This window comes from Sciurus vulgaris (assembly GCF_902686455.1).
Source record: "Sciurus vulgaris genome assembly, chromosome: 12".
Taxonomy (NCBI): Eukaryota; Metazoa; Chordata; class Mammalia; order Rodentia; family Sciuridae; genus Sciurus; species Sciurus vulgaris.
The window spans coordinates 63,978,568-64,005,532 of record NC_136473.1 but is presented as its reverse complement, the minus strand read 5'-3'; the positions used below and the strand labels follow the sequence as shown (position 1 = coordinate 64,005,532).

General features: G+C 40.5%; 1 long non-coding RNA gene across 1 annotated transcript in view; it reads left to right on the top strand.

Moving 5' to 3' along the window:
• The first annotated feature begins 3,618 nt into the window (after nucleotides 1–3,618).
• Nucleotides 3,619–26,965, top strand: part of LOC306642067 — a 51,180-nt gene continuing 27,833 nt past the window's right edge. Inside the window, exons 1-2 of the long non-coding RNA XR_013758367.1 lie at nucleotides 3,619–3,732; nucleotides 24,951–25,048. This is a non-coding gene — a long non-coding RNA (uncharacterized lncRNA). The remainder of the gene's footprint in view (nucleotides 3,733–24,950; nucleotides 25,049–26,965) is intronic.

Genomic DNA, 26,965 nt, shown 5'->3' with positions numbered 1-26,965 from the left:
TTGCTGGGATTACAGGTGTGTGCCACCACGCCTGGTGACTCTGGCTTTCTTGGAGACTTAAACTATGAAATAATTTGAAGATTTCTAAAGTTTTCAAAGTGGCTTATCTGGGATCTCATACTAGGTCCAGGATTCAAGGGTGCTATTGCTGGTTAACATTTTGTGCATCTATAGGTTAACTATGAACTAAGAACAATCCTTGCTTTATTTCATTTAGTCTTCACAGTTATTCTGAGGCAAGCTGTATTTAATTACCATTTTGTTGACAAGGAAGTTGAAGCATTAATGAAGTAGTTTTTACATCTTTTTGCCCATACTAATTCAAGACACTTCTACCTATGTTATTTTATCTTCTTTTCCATGAACTTTGTCAGGTTGTTATTATTAGGTTTTTTTAGTTGGAGTTTAGAGAGAGGCTCAATTTCTCAAAGTCACATAAGCTAGGAAGGGCAGTGTTGCTACCTAAGAGACATCATAACATTGTAAATGTAAACATGCCTCCAAAAAAAAAAAAAAGAAATTAATAATAATGTATTTAAAATTATATTTAGATGTCTAATTATTTTTATGATCCACTAACAGACAGCTGGAAAACAACCTTGCCACACACTTGTTTAAGATAAGATTGTAAAACAACAAAACATGAAAGCAAACTACTGTGGGCAAGGAAAGGATGCCCAAGTAAGGAAAGGGAGTGAAGGGTGGGAAGCAGATATGGAAAAAAATAGTGATCGACATGAGGAATGTTACGGAATTTAGTGAAAATTGGGTCAGTCTGGGAAGACACCTTGATAAATGATTTTGATAAAACTGAAAGTTTTGATAAAACTGAAAGCGCCAGGCAAGCTAAATGTCTCAAATGCTTCTCATCCAGTTTTCATTTCATTCAGCTGGGAACTACCTCAGAAGTTTTTATTCAGTGGTTTGCTTCCCCTTTTTTTGTGGAAACTGGTGTGTGGGCTGTGTAGCTGTTTTCATGTAAAACAAAACAAAAAGTGCAGGTAAGATTAGAATTCACTTTAGTGGGTATGTCTGAGAGAGAAGCTCTTTGAATTGTAAAATTCTGCTTACTCACTTTTCTGTAACTGAGAATCCAATTATTTGACTAAGAACAAGCAAATGTGTACAGTTTGATTATAATCTCAAAATAAGATCCCCAGGAAATGCCATGATTTCATTCTTCAAAGCTGAGTAATATTTCATTGTATGTGTGTATGTGTGTGTGTGTGTGTGTGTGTGTACACAGCACATTTTATTAATTGATTCATCTGTTGAAGGATTCCTAGGTTGGTTCCATAGTTTTGATATTGTGAGTTGAGCTGCTATAAACATTGATGTGGCTGCAACACTATAGTATCCTGATTTTAAGTACTTAGGGTATGAACTGAGGAGTGGGATAGCCAAACCTTCAAAACCAAAGGCTGAATGTTTCCTCTGATATGTGGATGCTAATTCACAGTAAGAGGGAGGGCTCTAGGGAAGAATAGTTACTTTAGATTAGGTAAAAAGGGAGTGAAGGGAGGGGAAGGGGCATGGGGGAAGGAATGATAGTAGAATAAAACAGACGTTATTACCTCCTGTACATATATGACTGCATGATTGATGTGATCCAACCATATGCACAATCAGAAAAATGAGAAATTATACTCCATTTATGTATGATTTATCAAAATGCATAAATGCATTCTACTGTCATGTATAACTAATTAGAACAAATAAAAAATTAAAATAAAATAAGACCCCCAGAATCACTGCATAAGACTGGAATAGATGTTCAAACTTTCTGGTGATAAATTCTCTTAACTGTTACCTATTTGTGCAAAACCCTTGAAAAGTCAGTGGACACATTACCCTCATTTTTTTTTTCTCAAATTGAAAAATAGGGAGTGAGGTGTGGAAGAATAAAACCTAGCACACAGGGTAGAGTGAATATTAAATGGAATATGGTAAGAAGAAAGGTTCATATGCTTTTAAAGAATTAGCAACTGCCAATATTAATCATTCCTAGGAATCCCCTGACCAATATTTTTTATGTGAATTCTAATAAAAATGAAAGCCAAGGGCAGCCATGAAACCACAAGCAGGTCAGCAAACTGGAAGACATGGGAAGGGCAGACCCACATGTATCTTGGTGGCGGTGTGACAATGAGGGCAGGCATGTTCAGGCCTGAGTAAGTATGCATTTGGCTTTAGGCAAAACCTTCTTTCACACTGGAGTCTCCATCTTTTCTCCCTCTCTGCCTCCATGTACCAATTATCCCTTGACCCCAGACAGCAGCAAGTAAACTAAAGTTTACTTTTACCCAATTTCTCAATAAGTGCTGCAGTATAACATAAAGCAGAAATGAAATTGAGTGTTTGGGAATTTCTCATGCACTGACCACAGGCTGCTGTAGGCAATCCTCTCTCAGCTGGCTCTGGAGAGTTCTCCTGGGGATGCTGCTCTGACCCATCTGTTTGTGAAGTGTCTGTTTTCTAACTGTCCAGGTGCTGTGTCCTCCAGGAAAGCTGGTAATCTTGACCAACCTTCAGCAATAACTTTATGAGACTTCAGCACAAGGGTGTGACAAAGTAATTAGCAGACCTGGAGTCTCCAAGCCCATCTTCTCACATCAGTTAGGGTTCATTTATGAGACTGATGGCAAGAAGATGTTTCTGCCCAGATAGGAAGAAAGAAGCTATGCTTTATGAGAGAATATCTTGAGTTGATCCATACCCTACATGCCCAGCAGTCTCATATTTGGGGGCTGTGAGGTGTCTGAGAAACCCCCTGCTGCTGTCACTTCTATACAAAGGCAACAACTGTGTACTGTGATACTTTGATGAGGTTTCCCTGTTATTTTGTGAGCAAAATTCACACCCTGGAGAGTAAGCACATAAGAATCACACTCAGACTTTTGGGGTGCCCCATCAATGTATGTTGAATGGGTGAATAAATACACAAGCAAGTGTGTAAAGCTGTCTATGGTCAGTAACTCAGAAGACATATGCTTCTGGATTATAAAAGAACACTAGCAGGACCACAGTTGTGAGAAGACAGCATTTACCACCTGTGTTCTAGCTGGGAAGGGTGCCGAGGCTCTGACTTGGAGGATATTTCCGGGAAAGAATGGAGATCATGTGGGTTCAACACAGGGATCTGAGGTACAGACCAGCAAAGATAGTCTGAAGGAACTTGGATGCTGGCTAAGCTGAAAGCAAAGAGAAGACCATAAATATGTTTCAGCCAAGATCTTATGTGAATGCAAATCTCTCTCTGCTATAGACTCAATTGTGTTTCCCAAATTAATGTAGTCAAGCCCCAACCCCCAATATAGCTATATTTAGAGATAATTAAGATTAAACAAAGTCATCAGGGTGGAGTCCTAATGGAATAGATTGGTGGCCTTTAAAAAGAAGAAGAGAGGGAGAGAAAGAGAGAGAGATCATTGAGACCTATGAGAACACAGCAAGAAGGCAGATGCCTGCAGCCTGAAGACAGGGCCCTCACCAGACACCAGCCCTGCCATCTCCTTCATCTTGGATTCTCCAGTTGTCAGAACTGTGAAAAACACATTTCTATTGTTGAGGTCACCCAGTCTGTGGCATTTTGTTATGGAAGCTTAAACTACCTAAGAAAAACAAAGTGGTAACAGCCAATTCTTCAAAATCAGTCAGAATCTGGCAAGGATGGTCAGCTAGGGATTGTTCAGGGGAATTTGGCAGCGGGTGGGAGAGGATCATCCCTCAGAGGTGAGTAGAGCGAGACCAGCTTCCCACAGAAAGTGCACCTCTGAAACCTTGGTCCTCAGTTAGGGCTCACTCTATTCATCAAGCAGATGAATAGAGAGGACATGTATACTGTGGGTGGATAATGGCAGGTGGCTTCCAGGAGTGACCCTGGTGCCAGGCCCTGTCAGCACAAAGTGGGTCTGGCTACAACCACAGTAGTGGTGAGCAGGGGTGTGGTCAGTTATTGTGGGGCTTGGTGCAGAGCCTGTGTTGGGACTCCCCCGCGTAAAGATAAAGATGCCCAATACACAATGGCAATGAACCTGGATTTTGTGTGCACACTGTCAAAACCCTGGGAACTTGTGGTGTAGCAAACACGGAAGAGGGATGTAGGGAATGTTTTGTAAGAATGGTGATTTGTTGTGACATTCCTATGCGTGTGTAAATTTTTTCCCACATCATTATGCAATCTGGTTTTGCTGCTATCCAACCAGTCAAGGATAAGAAAAGTAGGACTTAAATGTTACTATACATGAAATAATTGGTCACTAGGAGGCTCAATTAAGGGTAAGCTTAAGCTATTAAAAACATAATGACTCACTAATAGGTGTTTGGAGCACTCCCTGTTCCTTCCTTCTGTCCTCAGGCAGAGCCCCTTCCTCCCTCTTTCCCCAGGAATGATGTAATTTCCTCTCTAGTTGTCAGTCCTACATGATCTCCATGTGACTTAGGCAAATAAAAAAGTTTCTGCCTCATCATGATGGCCAATAATACCAGGTCCCTTCCAGGAAAGTTTCAAAATAAGGCAACTGGATGAAAAAAGCCATTGCCACATGTTTATGGCCTTGAACGTACTTGTCACCATGCCACGTCTTCTTGCGCATTTCCCCTTTTTTTCCTAATCATCATTGTGTTTTTGCTCCATTTATTGAATCATTTTGAGAAACACATGGCCTCATTAAGATACGTGTAGTCCTGTCCTGGTTTACTCCAGAAGTGCGGGGCTAGCCAAGAGAGGGCAGGGCCCTGGGACAGGGATAGGAGGGAGATGATTTTAGGAAATTGAGTCTGATAAGCATAACAGGTGGTAAACTGACAGGTACTAGGCCTAGGAAGAAACAACACAAAGTGCTAGCAAATCTAGCCAGGTCAGTGGAGCAAGGCTGTGGGAATTAATGTATTAATTACAACAATAATAAGTAGCACTTATTGAGAGTTCTGATGTATGAGGCACTGTTATGTGATTTCTTCAGAGCATCTCCAACTCTGACAATGAAGTGTTATTCTAGTGAACTTAACATCACTTAAAGCTCATATCAACCAAAGTAAAGATTGTTAACATGATTGCACAATGAATAGATGTTTGAGAGGTTAAGTCCACACATCTAATAAGTGGCAGGACTGTAAGTTAAATCTAGTGCTGACTCCAAAGGCTATGCTCTTCCTCACCATGGACACATTCTCTCTCTCTCTCTCTCTCTCTGGAAGATTGGCCAGAGAAGAGAAGTTTGTTCATCCAGGTAGGAGAGCAGCTTCCATGACTGTTCCTCTACCTCTGGAAATGGAAGGTCTGATCAGGCTTTGGGACTATTGGAAGTTCAGGTTACTCCTTAGTGATGTAGAGCAGGAATGATCCTTCTTTTTATTTTATCTGTTCTCCTAATAACACGTCTATAAAAAGTGAGGAATAAATGGTGGACTGAAGAGGAGGGAGAGGCCAGTGTAGTGCTCAGAAACATGAAGATAATAATTTAGGCAAACAGAAGAGAAAGAAAGTAAATAAGGAAGTGAGGAGGAGTAGACCAGGAGGTGAGAGGGCCATGAAGCTAAAGAGCAAGAGGAAGGGGTTGATATGAAATTTTGGCAATAATGAACTAATTAAGTCAGCCTTCAACTCACAGTGGGGACCAACAGTTCCTTGAACTTTTCTCCCAGAAGAAGATCCTAGGATCATGGAGCTTCAGATATCTTCTGTTCTGAATAGGTACAATGTTAAATTGTCCTGCTTGAAAAGTGTATAGTAGTGTAGGGCGTATGTATTTAAGCAAAAAGAGGAACTGCATTTTCTGCTCTGGATGGGAAGTTCACATTAGTTGTTTCTATTTGTGTGTTCATTACCTAAATGATGTTTCAATTATTATTTCTGGTATCCTAAAAAGCTGCCACTTTCTTAGACTTCATTTTAGTTGAGGACCACTTCCTTCATCTTGAAACTTCTCAGATCTCTGTAACTCTTGTAGCTCTGAGCCTCTTCTTCAATCAAACTCCTTTTCAGCAGCCCATCCTTAAGAATCAAGTTTTACCAGGTAGCTATCACTACATACAAGCAATCTCAAGATGCAGTGGCTTTGAAGAGTGATCACTTATTTAGCTTGAGTCTGTGGGTCAGCTGAGCAGTTCTATTCATCTTGATCTGGTTCAGCTGTTCTTGACTGGGCTCCACATATAGCTGGAGTTCCCACTGCTAGGTCTGCTGGGTGGCTGGTGGGTTTGAATGGCTTCAGTTGGCATGGCTTGTCTTAGCTCCACCTGCAGCAGGTGAGGCTATGCTTGTTCGTGTGGTGGCACCTTTCCAAGAGAAAGAGGAATAATGCACATGGTTTCCTGGAACCTTGGACTTGGACCTTGAACAAGGTCACTTCTGTTGTATTTTATTGAACAAAGCAATTCATAAGGGCAGTCCAGGTTCAAAGAATCTGGAAACAGATTTTCTCTTGGTGTAAGAAGATGCAGTCATATTGCAAAGGGAGGGAGGTAGCAAGGGATTGCAGACTTGTGGCCATTTTCCCAAACACTCTGCCCTATCAAGATTCTGTTTTTATCTGTTCCAATGTTCTTTCTACATAGATGGAATCAATGTTACAGTGATGCTTTTACCCCATGTCCAATGGTATCATATATTCTTTTCTACAAAGTTTAATTTTCTTTTGTCAAATCAAAGACTGTGCTTTTGTCATATTCTTAAATAGACAGAACATTCCCAGAAATGCATGACACAAATTGGTGAAAGGATGCTGACTTAGGACTTGTAGCAGAGACTGCTCCTGGTATTCTAGAACCAACTCTCCCCTTGTTTAGGAACCATTGAGCATTAGCTGGGCATATGGTTTCCCAGTTGGAGATTAAGTTTCCCAACCTCCTTGGATCCTTGGTTGGGCCATGTGCCTTATTTCTGACCAGTGAGAAGTGAGCAGAAGAAAAGCATGCCAAGAAAAGGCCCTGAGCTACCCTGCCTTCTCCTCCTTTCCTGGTGCTTGGAAGGTAGTAGGAGGTGAAACAGAAATATGACCACAGAAATGTCTTAGAGGATGGCAGGGTGTAAGCACTGGGCTACCTACTTATGAATTGTGAAAGGAGAGAAAAATAAATTCCAAGCTTAGTTAATTTTTGTATTTGTGAAGACTTGTGTTATAATAGCATGGTCTGTGCCCTAACTGATGTGGTGATGGGGGAGGGGTGTGGAATGGTGGGGGGTAGCCATGGCAATACCAGGCTAGGGTACCTATGGCTTGTTGGTGTTCAGGGTTGGGGATAGCACCGTTCCTTTCATTTTTTTCTTTTCCAAATTTATTTAGTATTTCTTTGTTTTTCTATTGTTCTCTTTCTTCAAGACATTTCCTGTGTTTTCTGTTTTAGTTGTACAACGGTATGGTGATAAATCTTACAACCTTGGTCTTAGGAGAGAAAATTAGCAAACACAAGAGGGCAAATGATGTTATATTGGGCATTGTATTAGTTTGTTTTCTATTGCTCTAACACAATACTGCACACTGAGTACATTGCAAAGAAAAAGAGTTTATTTTGGTTAATTGTTCTCATCCAAGGTCAGGGGACAGCATTTGGGAATGGCTTTCATGTTGGCAGAATCTTGAGGTGGTGCAGGGCATCACATGATAAGAGAGAGGCAGCACATGTGTATCCTCTGATTTATCTCTCTTTCTTCTTATAAAACTACCAGGATTCAATCATGGAGGCTCCACCCTGATGACCTTACTTGATCCTAATCACCTCTTAAATTTCCAATCACAAATAGATTAAATTTCTATCCTCTTAATACTGCACAGTGGGTATTAAATGCCAACATGAGTGTCAGATGGGACAAATCATATTCAAACCATAGTGGACATTAAGAAGAAAACATTTCATTTTGAAAAAATAAAATAAGAGTTGATGTCTATATATCTTCCATTTTAATGTTGGATTGTTTACTTTCTAAAGTTTGAAGAACTTTAAAAATATATATATATGTATCTGTGCATACATATATATGTGTATATATGTGTGTATGTGTATATATGTATATATATATTTATTCAGGATACACGTCTTTTCAGATATGTGATCTGCAAATCTTTTCTCTGGTCTGTGATCTGGCTTTTCATTTTCTTAGCAGTGTCTTTGCAGAGCAAAAATTTCTGATTTGATGAAGTTCAATGTATCATTTATTTTGTGCTTTTAGCACGTTATATTGGAATTATAATGTGCTACAAATCGCCATTTAAATAATAGTAAATGTATTTTATTTAATAGGGTGTCATGTCATGATGTCTATAATATAATATTCTTATTTCTGTTTGTGTCCTAATTCTTCCTGATATCTAGCATGAATCAGAAGTTGCTATCCATTAGTGTTTCTTTAGCATTGTTTTTTTCATTAGTTCAGCTGTTGTTTCAAGGAATGGGAAGTTTGAGTGAGATTGGGGGAAGAAGGAGAATTAGATCAGGTGCATGTTGGATCTGCCATGACCAACTCTTGGAACCAAAGCAGTCAACTTGCCCTCTCTGGGCCTTAGTGTTATCTGTTCTATTTGCACCTCTCATGTTTACTGTTAAGATAAAATGAAACATACACAGATGATCAGATGAGAGATTCTTATGATTTTTGTTTTTATAATTGACTTCTGCTCCCAGACTCTTAAGTGATAAAGGAAGGAACAGAGACCATGGAGGAAATAGTGAATGACAGAAATTTCAGGAGCCCTTGGGAATTAAGAGCCCTACTGCAGGAGAAGAACTGGGTGGGCATCTATGGAATCCATGCCTTTGGATGCTGGTGGCCTCTGCCCTTCTCCTAGGGACTCTGGTCCTCCTTGATTAGAAAGTCATATGATGGGCAATTTATCTGGGACCCATAGGGGTAATCACACCAATGTCATGTTTGCACACAAAACAGCAAAAAGTAGATATCATTAAGTAAAAGGCTTTTCTTGGACTGGTCAACTTTTCCCTATCATTTAGAATTATAAAAATCTTGGAACATTGTTTCTGGAGGGGATTTTGGAGATACATGACAGTATTTTCGGATTCCTGGTTCAGAACATGGTACAGGCACATGATCTCCCTGAGGGGTAGGTGTGTTTCCAACAAAATAATTAGCGCAATTTCATTTCTTACTTAATCACCCATTTCTCCTTGTTCTTTTCTTCAGGTCTTTAGGTTTGATCCTGGTAGGACCCCTACCTGGGATACCCGCTCTTTTATCCCCGCTGCCTCTATTCTTTAAGACTCAGCTGATACATTTTCTTGCCTCTGTAGTTTTCAATTTCTGTTTCTCTTCCTGTCCCTTTCTTCCAAAATGAACCACAAAATGAGATCATCTGCATTGATACAGCACTTTAATGCAGCTGATTTGACATTGTTTAAAGGCTTATGTTTATGTATGTTTCTCCTTTTAACATGTCAGTTATTGGATGGCAAGAGGGAGTTTATTCCCATTCCAGGTCCTGGGTACAGAAGCGTACAGGAACATTTGTTGCTTTGAATTTGTCTCCACTCTTTACTTTAAAGGCAAGGACACATGATAAGTGACCCTCATCATCCCTTTCCAGAATTTCCTCTTTCCTGAAGAGTGACTGATCTATGTTCAGTACACCTGGGAGTTGATGGTCTGTGCTAAATTATTCCCTAAAATCCTTTTCAGAACAAAGAACTCATGATTCCTCTCTGCATAAATGGCAGGAGCTAGTGCTCAGGACCTCTGTAAGCAGGCTTGGAAACAAACATCTTGAAATCTTCGGGGATACGCAAACAATTCTGCCTCTGCTTCTGGTACACCCAGATGACTGACAAAACTAAAAGAGGTTGTCTGGGGTTTTCCTGTGTGGGGTAGACACAATTAGATCTGCAGAATATCTGATCTGGGAAAACAAAGGCTGACCGTACAATGGATAAGTTGCTATTATATTTTGATCAGTGTTTTGACAGCCAAACAGACACATTCCCTCATTCATTATGTCTAGAAATCCAAAATTTATTGGTCTCTTCTGTTGCGAAAACTCCTGAACCAGGTTTATTTCCATGGTCTTGACCTTTGGCATTTAGACTTTCTCCCCACTGGCGAAGCCAATGTCCATTTATTCCTGCAGACGGCCATTTTTGGCAGTCTCCTTAACAGCTTAAGGAAAGAACCAGAAGTCTACATATGGAGACCTCATCCCCAGTTGCCTAATGGATTCAAAAGACATCCTGAATATTCATCATTTCTCCTTTTATGAGTACCTTGGCAATTCCCTCCAAAGGCGAAGGCTGCAGTAAATTCAGAAGTGCCATTTAGTGAATACCAATTTATCCTCAATTCAAGTCTAGTTTTTTTCCTGCTCCTCAGCACAATACTGGAACTCCTTAGAGTCTTGTGAATGCAGGGCATTGTTTTGGCTCTGAGGAGGCAGGATTGCTTGTGCAAATCCCAAATTTGAAGACTTTGTCTGCTCCCCAGTCTGCTGGCCTAAGTGTGGTGCGTTTACCTTGCATTCTCTGAAACTTCCTTCCTGGAAGCTGGAGATTGCCTGTGGGGGGAATGTTAAAATAATGCTGGAGCACTTGGCTTGGTGATAGGGTTTTAATTAATAGTTGTAAATTAGCCAATATCAATTTTTAGCTCTGTGCCTGTGACCTTTCCTTTTGGTGTATTAGGGATCTATCACAACATTCCCCAAATGTGTACCTTCCAGGACACTGTCTGGATGGTTGCTCAATGCAGACAGGTACAGAGAAAAAACTAGGCCTTTCTTATGACTTGTTCATTTAAGCAGTTTAAGCTGACTGATCGTGACTATGACCAGAAAAAGGTGCAAGGCAGGTGGTCTGGGATAGTGTCTACCATGGAGCCCACTCTCTGTCTCCCCCAGGTTCTATGTTGGTTATTAAACCTTTTCTCTATTCCATTTCAGTATGCACCTAAATAAGTGCACATCATTTATTGATTTCCCATATTTCTCTTCTCCTTTTTTTCCCAGAAACCCTGGGACTTGAAATCTTCGTCTTATTTGCTTTTATCCCTCTTATTCTAGAATAGAAACACATGCACTTAGTATTTATCTGTTTATACTGGTATGTCATTTAAATGAGACTTCCAATTCTATCTCCTAACTTATTGTAAGGAGCTTAAATCTTGGAGAACGTCAAACAATGGTCAACCCAATAGGCTTGGGCCAACCCAGGCTGGCTCTTTGCCTGAAAGTATTTCCCTGGTGACCGACCTTTCCTCAGCACAAGTTGTAAAACTTCCCTTGGAAGCCAGGAAGTTATGCCATTTCTCTTTCCTTCTTTATGTACCCCAACTGTCTTAGTGAATTTAAATTGCTCTGTAGCCTATCACGGAACTTGCAAACCATGGCTCACAGGCTGCATCTGGCCCGTGGACATGTTTTCCTTGGCTTTCATACTGTTTTGAAATGTTTTTAATTAGTTGCCAACATTTACAAATTGGGAAATTTCACATTAAAGCATACAGACTTTGGGAACCTCATGAAAAATCTAATGACCTGGAAACCCTAGACCTGTACTTCTATTCAACAGTTGGCTGGGACTGAACAGATAGGTATGTTACAGGAGCTGTGCCTCAGGTGCTAGTTTGCTGCCATCCCCACTACTGTTAGCATTTTATACCTGCTCTGTTTACTCACTCAGTGACCTGCTTGGCCTCTGTAGGCATTTGAATCTGTGAGGTCTGATCTAACAGAGGACAGAAAATCTGTCCAGGAAAATTACATTTCCTGATTTATTTCCCACCTTCCCCAATTATTCTTCTTATAGGAAGGAAGGTAACCAGTGAATCCAAGAAAATTTCTGACTTTGACCAATCTTGGAGACCTTTGGCTGTTTACCAGGGTGGGAAGGAACTTTGGAATTCTCACACTGTTGATTTTGATGATAATAATTTTTTTCATGCTCAGAGGCAGCTCTTAGATTTGGTCTTAGATCTTAGGATTCTTCAGTTTTCTAGCAGGGATTTAAGCAGTTTGTATAAATTAGGAAAAGATTCTAAATGTGATACTGGGGGAATGCAATTGAGAAGCACTAGACCTTTCAGATCAGGGAATATGGATGTTTCATCTGGAGCCGGGTGTGAGTAAATTCCATCATACCAAAAGCGTGAGGCCCATTGCAAGGAGAGAACAAACAGATGTAAGTGGACAATTGAATCATGGTGGTACTAACAGGCAAACCTCTTCAAAATTTTGATTTGCTCTTAGATTGCCCTTCTGTTGAAGTTACATTGCATTTGGGTCTTCTAATGTGTACCAGTAAGGAGATGTGGAGGGTGTGGCTTTGGAAACTTCTGAACCTGAGATTCTAGCATGCTGTGAAGTGAGAATTTTGCATCTCCTACTGCCTGAACTCCATGTGGTCCAATCTTGGATGGAAAGGGCTGGAGGGAGACATACTTTGAACCTCTCTTGGTGTCAGTTAAGACAAGAATGCAGCAGTTCTTCCAAGTTTCTCTGTTTTTTTTTTTTTTTTTTTTTTTTTTTTTTTTGTTTTTTTTTAATCTCATGTCATGCTAAATCAATATCTGTATGCTGAGAAGTCATGTCTTAAACATAGGCCCACTTGCTTTTCTGGGATTTGAGAACATTCTGATTATCAAACCCACATTCTCTCTAGGGCATTTACTTAGACTTTTGACTCTATAACTCCCAATTTTTGGAAATGGTTCTTGGCTTCCTCTTCTCCTTCTCATTCAACATCAAGGTTTGATCCCTCTTGGCTTTTGATTTTAAGTGCCCTACTTGTAATCCGCTCAGGCTGAGAGAGACCTGAGAAATCGGAAGTATTTTATGTTGCAGGCTGTAGGCCTTATGAGGTGATGACAGTGTTCTATAGGGATATCTGTTCTGTTTTTCCTATTGAAATTGGTGGAGTATCTGGAGGAGAGAGCTTAACAGGAGCAGAGAGCAAATGAAACTGCCTTTGAGATAAAGCTGAGGATGTGACGATGGCGTGGATCAGCGCAGCTCAAGGAGGTGGGGTGCTGAAGAGCAAGTTGGGGAAGCAGGGAGAAGGGAAGGTTGCCACACTTATCTGTGAACATTTTCACATGGCAACTTGAATTGCCATGATTAACACACGTGCACATATACACACACACATACACATAAAAATTAATTGGAGTGAACTTTTTTTTTTATTGTAAACAAATGGGATACATGTTGTTTCTCTGTTTGTACATGGCGTAAAGGCATACCATTTGTGTATTCATAAATTTACATAGAGTAATGTTGTTTGATTCATTCTGTTATTTTTTCCCTTCCCCCCACCCCTCCCACCCCTCTTTACCCTCTATACAGTACTTTCTTCCTCCACACTTGCCCCCCTCCCTAACCCTAACTCTAACCCTAACATTAACCCTTCCCTCCCCCCCCTTTATGTGTCATCCTCCACTTATTAGCAATATCATTTGTCCTTTGGCTTTCTGAGATTGGCTTATCTCACTTAGCATGATATTCTCCAATTTCATCCATTTGCCTGCAAATGCCATAATTTTGTCATTCTTTATGGCTGAGTAATATTCCATTGTGTATATATACCACAGTTTCTTTATCCACTCATCAATTGAAGGGCATTTAGGTTGGTTCCATAGTCTGGCTATTGTGAATTGAGCAGCTATGAACATTGATGTGGCTGTATCTCTGCAGTATGCTGATTTTAAGTCCTTTGGGTATAGGCCAAGGAGTGGGATAGCTGGGTCAAATGGAGGGTCCATTCCAAGTTTTCTAAGGAATCTCCACACTGCTTTCCAGAGTGGCTGCACTAATTTGCAGCCCCACCAGCAATGTATGAGTGTACCTTTCTCCCCACATCCTCGCTAACACCTGTTGCTTGTATTTTTGATAATCGCCATTCTAATTGGGGTGAGATGGAATCTTAGGGTGCTTTTGATTTGCATTTCTCTTATTACTAGAGATGTTGAACATTTTTTCATATGTTTATTGATTGCTTGTACATCTTCTTCTGTGAAGTGTCTGTTCATTTCCTTAGCCCATTTGTCGACCGGATTATTTGAATTCTTGGAGTAGAGTTTTTTGAGTTCTTTATAGATTCTGGAGATTAGTGCTCTATCTGAAGTATGATTGGCAAAGATATTCTCCCACTCTGTAGGCTCTTTCTTCACATTACTGATAGTTTCCTTTGCTGAGAGAAAGCTTTTTAGTTTGAATCTATCCCAGTTATTGATTCTTGCTTTTATTTCTTGTGCTATGGGAGTCCTGTTAAGGAAGTCTGGTCCTAGCCCGACATGTTGAAGATCGGGACCTACTTTTTCTTCTATAATCTGCAGAGTCCCTGGTCTGATTCCAAGGTCCTTAATCCATTTTGAGTTGAGTTTTGTGCAGGGTGAAAAATATGGGTTTAGTTTCATTCTGTTGCATATGGATTTCCAATTCTCCCAGCACCATTTGTTGAAGAGGCTATCTTTTCTCCATTGCATATTTTTGGCGCCTTTGTCTAGTATTAGAAAGTTGTATTTATTTGGGTTTGTGTCCGTGTCCTCTATTCTGTACCATTGATCTACCTGTCTATTTTGGTACCAGTACCATGCCGTCTTTGTTACTATTGCTTTGTAATAAAGTTGAAGTTCGGGTATTGCGATACCCCCTGCTTTATTTTTCCTGCGAAGGATTGCTTTAGCTATTCTGGGTTTCTTATTCTTCCAGATGAATTTCATGATTGCTTGCTCTATTTCTGTAAGGTACGTCATTGGGATTTTAATTGGGATTGCATTGAATCTGTATAGCACTTTTGGTAGTATGGCCATTTTGACAATATTAATTCGGCCTATCCAAGAACATGGGAGATCTTTCCATCTTCTAAGGTTTTCTTTAATATCTTTCTTTAGTGTTCTGTAGTTCTCATTGTAGAGGTCTTTCACCTCTTTTGTGAGATTGATTCCCAAGTATTTTATTTTCTTTGATGCTATGGTGAATGGGATAGTTTTCATAATTTCTCTTTCTGAGGATTCATCACTTATATATAAAAATGCATTGGATTTATGAGCATTGATCTTGTAACCTGCTACTTTACTGAATTCACTTATGAGTTTTAACAGTTTTCTGGTGGAATTTCCTGGTTCCTCTAAGTATATAATCATGTCATCAGCGAACAGGGATAGTTTGAGTTCTTCTTTTCCAATTCGTATCCCTTTAATTTCTTTGGTTTTTCTAATTGCTCTGGCCAGAGTCTCAAGAACGATATTGAATAGGAGTGGTGAAAGAGGGCATCCCTGTCTTGTTCCAGTTTTTAGGGGGAATGCTTTCAGTTTTTCACTGTTTAGAATGATATTAGCCATGGGCTTAGCATAGATGGCCTGTACAATGTTAAGGAATGTTCCCACTATCCCTATTTTTTCTAGTGTTTTCAGCATGAAGGGGTGTTGTATTTTATCAAATGCTTTTTCTGCATCTATTGAAAGAATCATGTGATTCTTGACTTTAAGTCTATTGATATGGTGAATTACATTTATTGATTTCCGGATGTTGAACCAACCTTGCATCCCTGGGATAAAACCCACTTGATCGTGGTGCACTATCTTTTTAATATATTTTTGTATGCGATTTGCTAAAATTTTATTGAGAATTTTTGCGTCAATGTTCATTAATGATATCGGTCTGAAATTTTCTTTCCTCGATTTGTCTGTCTGGCTTGGGTATCAGGGTAATATTGGTTTCATAGAATGAGTTTGGGAGGGTACCCTCCTCTTCTATTTCATGGAATACTTTGAGAAGTATTGGAATGAGCTCTTCTTTAAAGGTTATGTAGAATTCGGCTGAGAACCCATCTGGTCCTGGACTTTTCTTTGTTGGTAGGCTTTTGATGACCTCTTCTACTTCATTACTTGAAATTGTTCTATTTAAATTGTGTATGTCCTCCTCGTTCAATTTAGGCAATTCATATGTCTCTAGAAACCTGTTGATGTCTTCGAAATTTTCTATTTTGTTGGAGTATAGATTTTCAAAATAGCTTCTAATTATGTTTTGTATTTCAATCGTGTCTGTTGTGATATTTCCTTGTTCATTCCGAATTTTGGTGATTTGGGTTTTCTCTCGTCTTCTCTTTGTTAGAGTGGCTAAGGGTTTATCAATTTTGTTTATTTTTTCAAAGAACCAACTATTTATTTTGTCAATTTTTTGTATAGTTTCTTTTGTTTCAATTTCGTTGATTTCAGCTATGAGTTTAACTATTTCCTGTCTTCTACTACTTTTGGTGTTGGTCTGTTCTTCTTTTTCTAGGGCTTTGAGCTGTAGTGTTAGGTTGTTTATTTGTTGAGTTTTACTTCTTTTATTGAATGCGCTCCATGAAATAAATTTTCCTCTAAATACTGCTTTCATAGTGTCCCAAAGATTTTGATATGATGTTTCTTTGTTCTCATTTACCTCTAAGAATTTTTTAATTTCCTTCCTAATATCTTCTGTTATCCATTCATCATGTAATAGCATATTATTTAATCTCCAGGTGTTGGAGTAGCTTCTGTTTTTTACTCTTTCATTTATTTCTAACTTCAATCCACTATGATGTGATAGAATACAAGGTAGTGTCTCTATCTTCTTGTATTTGCTTACATTAGCTTTGTGGCATAATATATGGTCTATTTTAGAGAAGGATCTATGTGCTGCTGAGAAGAAAGTATATTCGCTCTTGGTTGGATGGTATATTCTATAAATGTCCGTTAAGTCTAAATTATTGATTGTGTTATTGAGATCTATGGTTTCTTTGTTCAATTTTTGTCTGGAAGATCTGTCCAGTGGTGAGAGAGGCGTGTTAAAATCACCTAGTATTATTGTGTTATGGTCTATTTGGTTTCTGAAATTGAGAAGGATTTGTTTGACATACATAGATGAGCCACTGTTTGGGGCCTAGATGTTTATGATTGTTATGTCTTGCTGATTTATGGTTCCCTTAAGCAGTATGTAATGTCCTTCTTTATCCCTTCTGACTAGTTTTGACTTGAAGTCCACATTATCTGAAATGAGGATGGATACCCCAGCTTTTTTGCTGAGTCCATGTGCATGATATGTTTTCCCCCATCCTTTCACCTTTAGTCTATGGGTATCTCTTTCTACGAGGTGAGTCTCTTGCAGGCAACATATTGTTGGATCTTTCTTTTTGATCCAATCTGCCAGTCTATGTCTTTTGTTTGATGAGTTCAGGCCATTAATATTCAGGGTTATTATTGAGATATGATTAGTATTCCCAGTCATTTGGTTCATTTTATTTATTTATTTATTTATTTATTTATTTATTTTGAGACGACTTGGTTCTTCCTTTATTTGACAATTCCTTTAGGATAGTTCCTCCCATTGCTGATTTGTTTCTTTGTTTTTCATCTCTTCCTCGTGGAATATTTTGCTGAGAATGTTCTGTAATGCTGGCTTTCTTTTTGTAAATTCTTTTAGCTTTTGTTTATCATGGAAGGATTTTATTTCATCATCAAATTTGAAGGTAAGTTTTGCTGGGTATAAGATTCTTGGTTGGCATCCATTTTCTTTCAGGGCTTGAAAAATGTTGTTCCAGGCCCTTCTAGCTTTTAGGGTCTGGATTGAAAAATCTGCTGATATCTGTATTGGTTTCCCCCTGAATGTAATTTGATTCCTCTGTCTTGCGGCCTTTAAAATTCTGTCTTTATTTTGTATGTTGGGCATTTTCATTATAATGTGCCTTGGTATGGGTCTGTTGTAATTTTGTATATTTGGAGTCCTATAAGCCTCTTGTACTTGATCTTCCATTTCATTCTTCAGATTTGGGAAATTTTCTGATAGTATTTCATTGAATAGATTGTTCATTCCTTTGGTCTGTTTCTCTAAGCCTTCCTCAATTCCAATAATTCTTAAATTTGGCCTCTTCATGATATCCCATAGTTCTTGGAGATTCTGTTCATGATTTCTTACCATCTTCTCTGTTCAACTTTGTTTTCAAGGTTAAATATTTTATCTTCAATGTCTGATGTTCTGTCTTCCAGGTGTTCTATTCTATTGGTTATGCTTTCTATGGAGTTCTTAATTCGGTTTATTGTTTCCTTCATTTCAAGGATTTCTGTTTGGTTTTTTTTCAATATCTCTAACTCTTTATTGAAATGATCTTTTGCTTCCTGTATTTGCTCTTTTAACTGTCGATTGGTGCGATCATTCAGTGCCTGCATTTGCTCTTGCATCTCGTCATTTGCTTCCCTGAGCATTTTAATTATGTACATTCTGAACTCCCTTTCTGTCATTTCTTCTGCCATGCTGTCGTTGGGTTTCATTGATGTAACATCTAGATTTGTTTGCAGCATTTTCTTTCCTTGTTTTCTCATATTGTTCAGGTATCAGTTGACCGCTGTGATATTGCAGATTTCCTCTATTGTCTTATAGTATCCCTGAAGATTTCTATTATATCCCCTCTTAGTCTTCAGTAGCCTGAAGTCTTGGAGGAAGTTGATAATGCAGTGCTCCACAAGGGAGCTGAGTCCCTAGGGGTGGTGGCCTTCCGGTGGGGTATATTCCCTGCTAGTGGGCAGAGGTACCTTCACTTGCTGATGAATGGTCATCCAAAAGGGAAGTAGGATGTGGGCTGATGCAAGACCAGTTTGGGCCTGTGTCTCTGATTTTACAGTCCTTTTGGGAGAACCTCACCCGACAGGGAGGAGTCACCCGGTGGGGAGGTCTCGCTGGTCGGTTTTCCTCCCAGAGGTTCCGTTCAATTCACAACTACCGCCTGGGCTGGGCAGCCTTCTTCTGCAATGTTCCCAGGGATCCGGACCTACCTCCTGGGCCTGGAAGCCTCACCTTTCGCAAACGAATCTCCTTAGGCTGCCTCTCCTCAGAGAAGCTGCTTGCAGTCCTGGAGCCTTCGCTCTGCCCCTCAGTTTGTCTGTGGGGCTCTTCCACCAAGAAGCCATCTAGGATCCTGCTCTGCACTTTTCACCTGGCTATGCGGCCCCTCCTCTGAGCAGCCACCTGGAGCTCCTTACAATCGCTCCGAGTCCCAGTGACCCGCCACACGCCTTTTCCCCCGGCAGCCACCTGTTGTTCCGTGCGGTCGCTCTAAGTCCAAGTGACCCACCACGCACCTCTTTCTCCACCAGGCAGTCACCCAGAGATCTGGTGCGTCATGAGTCCCAAGAACTCACTGGACCTTCTTGTCCTGACTGCCACCCGTAGCCCTCGTGCAGTCACTTCGAGCCCAAGCACCCCGCCGCGCTCCTCCTCCTTCTCCAGACAACCCCCCTGTGTTCAGGAGTGGATGCTCTGGGACCAAACCACTCACCACGCTGTTCCACCGGATAGCCGCCCAGAGCCCTGGCACAGCTGCTCCAATTCCAAGTGACGTGCCGAGCCCGTATTTCTCCTTCTCCTCTGGGCAGCCCCCTGTGTTCAGGGATGGTCGCTTTCAGTCCAAACAGCTCACCGAGCACCTTCTCCTTTGGGCAGCCTCCCAGAGCCCGAGTGGTTTGCGCCGAGTCCAAGCGCTGTGGTGAACAGCCACCTCTCCAATGCTCCCAGTTGTCTGCGATCACTGCTCCAGCGGGGGGAGGGGCGTCTCCCCGGCAGCTCTACTTCAGAAAGTTCCCTGCTTTCGGGGCTACCGCCCCTTCCGGGACGCCTGCCCAGTGGGAAACACTCACCCAGCTGCTTTGAGTTGGTCCCAAGTCTCTCAATATCTCCTCTTCTTGTGTCCTGAGTCCACGCTGCTCCTCCGGATAGCCGCCTGGAGCCCTGGCGCAGCTGCTCCAATTCCAAGCGACGTGCCGAGCCCGTATTTCTCCTTCTCCTCTGGGCAGCCCCCTGTGTTCAGGGGTGGTCGCTTTCAGTCCAAACAGCTCACCAAGCACCTATTCCTTTGGGTAGCCTCCCAGAGCCCGGGTGGGTTGCGCCGAGTCCAAACGCTGTGGTGAACAGCCACCTCTCCAATGCTCCCAGTTGTCTGTGATCACTGCTCCGGTGGGGGGAGGGGCGTCTCGCCGGCAGCTCTACTTCGCAAAGATCCCTGCTTTCGGGGCTACCGCCCCGTCAGGGACTCCTGCCCCGTCCAGGACGCCTGCCCAGTGGGAGGCACTCACACGGCTGCTTTGAGTTGGTCCCAAGTCTCTCTATATCTCCTCTTCTTGAGTCCTGAGTCCTGGAGCAACACGAAACGCAGCCACCCTCTAGTCCGCCATCTTGAATCCCCCTGGAGTGAACTTTAACGTAAATGCTAACAGCATACTTTTTTGAATAGGTGTGAGTGACGGCCACTTTAGAGTGGATCAAGTACAAGAGGGCAGGAGCACTGAGTCATAAGCCGGGGACGTTATTGGGCTATGTCAGGGTGGTTTCCTTGCTTAGGCCTTTCTCAAAGTGACTGGTTTCTGTTTGAAAGTCTTCTATTTGAAAAACAGACTCCAATCTGCTACTTAGTCTCTATGAAAAGACAACAGCAAAAGTCTCAAGAAATATCTTTTTAAAAATCAGTCCTTTTATTAAAACTGATTTTATTTTTTTTATTTTTTTTGAAGAGAAACTTCAAATTCTTCTATAGAAAAATCTCTCTCAAAAAATCTTATGAACATATTTAGTTCCTTTGCTTTTCTCTTTTTGTGTCAGATAACGTGACAGTCTCTTCCAAATATCCCATTGTTTACAGTAGGAGTGCTTTTTGTGCCCTTTATGACATGTTGTCCTTATATCTAAAGCTGTGGTCTATAGAAACACACCTTGCCAAAAAGCAATAAATTCATAGCATTTTGGCTGAAAATCAACATGCATTTATGATCATTTAGCATTAATTATTATTGGTGTTGGTGAGAAATCAAGCTATTTCAGAGTTTCTTTAAGCATGTCTTAATTTTTTTGGGGGGGAATGTTACAATATTTAGTGTATCTCAATAAATATTTGTCTGTCAGAACATTCATTCATAAATGAATAAATCTGCTTTATGTTAGGAACTGGGGACTGACCATGGGGATATAGTAGGGAATTTCTTGTCTTCTAGGAGCTAACACTTGTAATTTTGGGACTATAAATTTGTGTCTTTATTTTGGATAAGAAATGATTAAGTTGGCAGGTCACATCTAAGTATGGGGTGAGTACAATCAAGATATTTCTTAACACATGTGGATTCATTGACTATCCACCAGAACATAAATAGTCCTGCAAAAGCTAGGTTGGTTTCTTTTCAGTCTTCATACTCATTAGATAGGAATTACCTCCTATCCACAACTTATACTTGACTTCCACGGGGGAGATCTAGATTAATGTCACTCTACACTAATTCACAGTCCAGGAGTTAAAATAAGTATTGAAATTTTGGGCTTCAAGCCTTTCTTTTTCCTTTTAAATGTTTCTCCAGCTGAAGATTCATAGAAACTTAAAATTGGAAATATCATAGAGTCCTGTTTCAATGGGTACAATTCAGGTTAATAGATATTTCATGGAAAAAATACTCTGGGCTCAAGTAGGTTTGCGAAATGTTGGGTAAAACTGTCTTACCTGGATTTCTTTAGGATGATATTCTTAGAGCAGTGTGCCATTGTGCATTGACCATTTTCTGATTGTGTAAGAATGTGCAAAATTTCCCAAATAGTTTTGGTCACTTGATGTTTATGAAGAAGGTTTCATAAAGCATTTTCTGTGAGTCTTATGAAGTCCATGTTGGAAAGTAGAGGAATGGCCCCGTGCTCATGTGGTCCTGACCAGAAAACTCAGAGACCGCTGCTGGTCCTGGAGATAGCTCACAGCTGCTGGAACTAGAACCTGCCTTTCCCATCAGCCAGTCTACTGGTCTTTCCCCTGTGGTGTGCTATTATTTTTTAATCCTGTCGTTTCTTGGTTCCTTTTCCCCACCTCAATGGCTTGGGCCTACTTTATGCTTTCCACAGCTGCTTGCATCCTTTTTGGTTAGTAAAGTCTGGTCCACTCAGTTCCTTGTGTTTTAATTGAATTATTTTGGTATTTCAGCCAGCTCTAGACAATCCCTCACCCTTAGCCTGTCTGTGGAGAGGTTTTGACCTCTTCCTGCTGTTTAATTATTATAAGCAAGGATCCATTGTGACACCTTCCTCTCCAAGTCCTTCCTGTCTTCCTACCTAGCTCTGACAGGCTACTAATTTGAACTCACCATTATATAATTTGCTTATGCTTTTATGTCACATACATTAGTGTTTACTCTGAGCTCTATTTTTCTGTGCAGATTTTCATCTTGCTATAAGTGGTGCCTCCTCTTTCTTATCTTATGGCTTCCACTAGGATCAGTATATTGTATTCTTTAGGACATCATAACACATTATCAACTTATGTTTATATTCAGTTATAATAAATACCTATCTACCATTTGTTGGAGATAAAAGTTTTATGAATCCCAAAAGGAAGATTTGGATTGCATTTTCTAGCCAGTGTCTATCTACTTAATTAAAAATATTATAAGGTGTTGAATCAGACACTGAACAGCTGATAGGACAATATTTATTTAGCAATTTTACTTTACTTTGTTGCTTTGCTTAGATGAAAAATTATTTTATAAAAGGAAAATACATTGAATGAATTTTTATTCATTTGTATTTTTTTGTCAGCTTCCCCCAACTCACTATTACAGAAAGTGTGTGTTCTTTTTTTCTAAGTTTTATTAAGGTTAGGCTTAAAAAGCTATTATGTAATTAGAACTATGAATTAACTTAATCAAACCAGCTGATTAGCAAATAAACTAAATTTCTGCAGGGCGTGATGGAATTTCTTCTAGTGTTACTGTTGGAAATATTTAATGAAGAAAAAAGATTCTCTCTTTATCAGGTGTTGCCTTTCCACCTCCAAGCAAGACTAAAAGACTAAATCCTCACAAATGGAGAAAGGAAAAAAAAAAAAAAAAAAAAAAGAGAGAGAGAGAGAAAGAAAGAGAGAGATTTCTATATAGCCTGGATTTCTATGTAATCCTTTACTTCCTTTGGAGGAAGGTTCTGTTCATTGGCTAGTCCCAACAAGAGACATATTTAATTGCTAATTCTTTGTCTTTGCTTTTTTTTTAGTGCTATATTTATGATTACAAAAGTTTGTTTAAAGCATTATGGCTAAAAAATGTAGTCAGATGTATTGGAGCTCTTAAGGAACTTTAATAGGCTATCAAAAAACAGTGAAGATTTATTTAATGTCTCCTTTCCAGGAGGATATATTGTTGGTTCAGCTGCAACTTCTTAACTTCATCATATTTTATATACTTTGGCCATCATAGATTGCCACAAGGCCTTTTGCATGGTGTGATTTAAAATGTGTTCTGATTAAGTATACAGAAGTGGTCCTGTTCCCCAATGGAGGGTGGAGAGGAACATCATAAATATACATTGTTTAAGTGTAAATTCTACTTCGCACTCATAGGTTATATTGTACTTGCATGTTTTATGCTCTGTTGGTACTTAAAAAAAAGTCATTTCATTTGGGGGCATTTCCAGGGATCCAACCAAGAACCAGGCAGCAGGGACCTACTTAGAATTCTTTCCTTAGAATTTGTAATGGGGGTAGAATAAGGTGACTAGAGGAAGTAAGTCTACAGAATAAAGCCCTGCCATTGAACAACTTACAATAGGCAACAATACCAGTCAACCAGCCCAGAAAGGGAAAATATTCATTTTTTTTAGTTTTCTTACATGACAAGTAGTCGTCTTGGATACTTGTGGGATCATTTTCCTTTCTCTGGGAGGAACCAGAATCTGGGAGGCTATGTGAGGCCAACAGGATGGAAAAGGCTTCTTTTCTCTGGAATCCCAGGTTCACCTTGAAATCCTCATGGTCAAACCTCTAAGTGGTCTTGGTACTGGTTGTTCTCTGCTTCTGTGCTGGAGATGGGACTAAGGGATTTCTGAGAGCTTGGGATCCTGGGAGACCAGGGGGCTCTTTCCCTAGACATTTTGCTCACCCATGCCCTAACAATGCTTGCTTCATCCTCAAGCAACTTTGAGTATGGAAGGGTCCACCTGGCTGCAAGTCCTGCAGACCTCTTCCCTTCTTTCCCAGGCCTGGCAGAGTGGCTGAGAAACTCAATAGAATTTCCATCCCTGAACTCTGGGTTCCTGGAATACCTCAGTCTTCAGCGTGAGTCTGCTCACAGTTCTGCTAAAATCACTGGGCCAGGCTTACCTTCTGGGTAAGTCAACCTGGAAAGAGGGTAGTAGAGAAGAAATGTAGGGAAAACAAAGACACCTTTGTAGTTCAGCAAATTATCCTTTGCCATAAGCTTTGCACTCGGTGGGTACAGACGCTAAGAACACAAGGAAATGACAACAAAATTGGCCTAAATTGGGGAATTAAGGTAAGATCTATTTCTCCCTGTGGAGGAGAGAAGAGTGCATACCTAGCAGAGCAGTTCATGCAACCTAAGCAGCAAGATAAACAGGAGTGGAAAAAGCAATGAAACTTCTTCGGTGGTGAAAATGTAAAGGGCAGGGAAATGAAGCTTAATTATTTATTTCTTTTGTGGACCATGGTTGCTATTATGTGCCATTGTCTGACTGGAAACATTACTAGAGAATCCAAACCTCCCTGGGATCCTGGGTAATATTCAAGTCCTAAGCCTAAAATCTTAAGGAAAAGATATGTTTAGATTTTTTTAGTTATAGCAAAGATAATATACCTTATTCTTTAAAATACCCACTGTGTGCTTCTTAAGCAAAGTGCATGAATGCTTTACTAAATGAAATGATTAGTGTTCTATTTTTTCAGGTTAGGTTTTGCTGTCCTATAAATATAAATCAGGCCAGATTTTATGGTCAACTAGTAACAAAAAAATTTTAGTGCTCAGAGCTTTTGTATTTTGGAGTTCTAGCTAAGGAGTTGTGGACCATAACTTCTTATCAGGTCAAGAAGAGAGGAATGAGATTCCTTGTGCATTACCTGCCCATATATCTTTGGTTGTGTGTTGTATGAATATTATTGTTCCTTTTAATGTGGTGGTTTGAGCTATAACAGAAAAGGATTTTTTTGGTATTCTACCAGTTAAATGATAATATGAAACTTTAATACAGATTGGAAGCTTCAGTCTTTCTTGGTCTATGCATTCAACAATGATGGAGCACCTATGTGTGTCAAGAAGTGACCTCAGTGTTGGGAGCCCAAAGTCCAGGTAAGGAGCCTGTGCTTTCATGATATCCTTATATGGAGGGAAGAGTGGGGAGTTAGTGGATTATGACAGACAATGTGACAAGCGCTGAAAAAGGGGATGCATAAAGTGCTTTGGGAACTGAAAAAAGAGCAGGCAACTTAGCAGAGGTGGGGCGAGGGTGGTTTGTGTGAAAGAGGGAAGAGATGGCCTCAAGTCCTGAGTGATACCTAAGCATCATATGGAAATGTAAGCCCAAGAGTGGCTGGGAGCTGAAAGGATGGTTCAGACAGATGGAGTCACAGAGCCATATGCAAAGATAACATTAGAGAATGTGCACTTAGGAGGGAGGGGACCTGGTAGTGTTGGAAGACAGTGACTGGGGGCCAGACTCTGAAGGATGACTTTGTCTGTTAATCAGGGCTACTATCTGCATCAGTGAATCCTCAATGAAGAGCTTTCTCCAGTCCTAACAGGATGATGGCAGCATCTGTTCATGAGCTGCTACCAAGAGCTCGTCTGGTTTGATTAAAGATCCGTTATTCATGCCAGAAACAAGAGATTAGGCACTACTCTCTTGTAAGCACGGAGGAAGATTTGGAACCTGGAAAACACATGGGAACAAGTAGCTTGAGGACCACACTTGGAGAGTCAGCTGCTGGCAGCTGTCCAACAATTGCCAATGATGCTTTTCCAGGGGAGAAGGAAGGACATTGGAAACACAGCTTCTGACAGAAAGGCCTTGCTGGGTACAGGGTTCTGATGGTCGTGGAGGCTTCCTTAAGACCCAGATAGAGGCCGTGATGGAAAGGGGTTGGCAGTCAATACTGTGGCAAGCTTAAGGGCATAGACCTATGGAAGGCACATCAAGCAGGCCAGGAGAACTGCAGGCAGGGCAAGTTCTGGGCTGTTCCAAACTTTGCAATCCCCTTTGCTCTCGCTTCCTGATTCTTCCCCTATTTCTTTGGGTTGTTGCGGTGTTACTTCCAGCTCTTAAAGTTGATGAATTATGACTGGTGGTTGTTTCCAAGTGCAATGCATTCTTCTTTAATTAGATGGGTCCTTAATATTAGAGCACAGACCTGCTTGGAGGACATTTGGCACCAGGGTAGGTATAAATCCCTCAGCAAACTCCCCACACACCATTCCTAGGATGTAACACATACTTTGCCACCACCCAGAGATTGTCCTCTGGCTATAAGTACCACCCCTCCTCTCTCCCTGCACGTACCCTGAAGACACAGACTCTTGTGGTATACTTTTTGCCAGTCTCAGTGACAGTTTTATGGTCCAGAAGAAAGTGAAAAATAAATTTACCTCCATCTTACTCTAGGATACCAAGTTGTTGAGGAAAAAAAAAAATCTTTTTTATGCATTCAAATAAGCATTCAGAGGTTTCCTATCGTAACTAAGGACCTAGTAACACTCCCAGCTGCTATTGCCATCAGTAAAACTGACAAAACCACCTCTGTAATCCCCCCCAGTACATGAAAGTTCGGAGATATGGAGGCTATGGGAGGGAGAGTTATTTCTTGTAGATATTTAGGAATCCCTTGCATGCTTCCTGGGACAACTGCATTGATTGAAATTCTTCTCTTCAGCCTCTTTTGTGTCTCTCCTTTCTCTTGGGAAGAACTGTCACTTGATATCCAGGATATCTGTGCTGTCTGAGGGCCTTCCAGAGTTCTTCATGATCTTTGAACTTGCCTGAATTCTTCAGCCTCCTGTCCAAAGCCATCAAAAGACAGCTTTAAGGTTGTAATCCAGATCAGTAAATAGAAACAAGGAGCACCAGCAACCAGGGCAGGTAAGTAAGGGAAGTAATCAGGAGACAATATTCACAGATTCCCACCAAAAAAATCTGTGCCTGTATTCTCTGCCTTCCTGTCCTTCTCTACAGGTGAGCTATTTGGGCCTCTAGAAAACCCAGCATGGCCCACT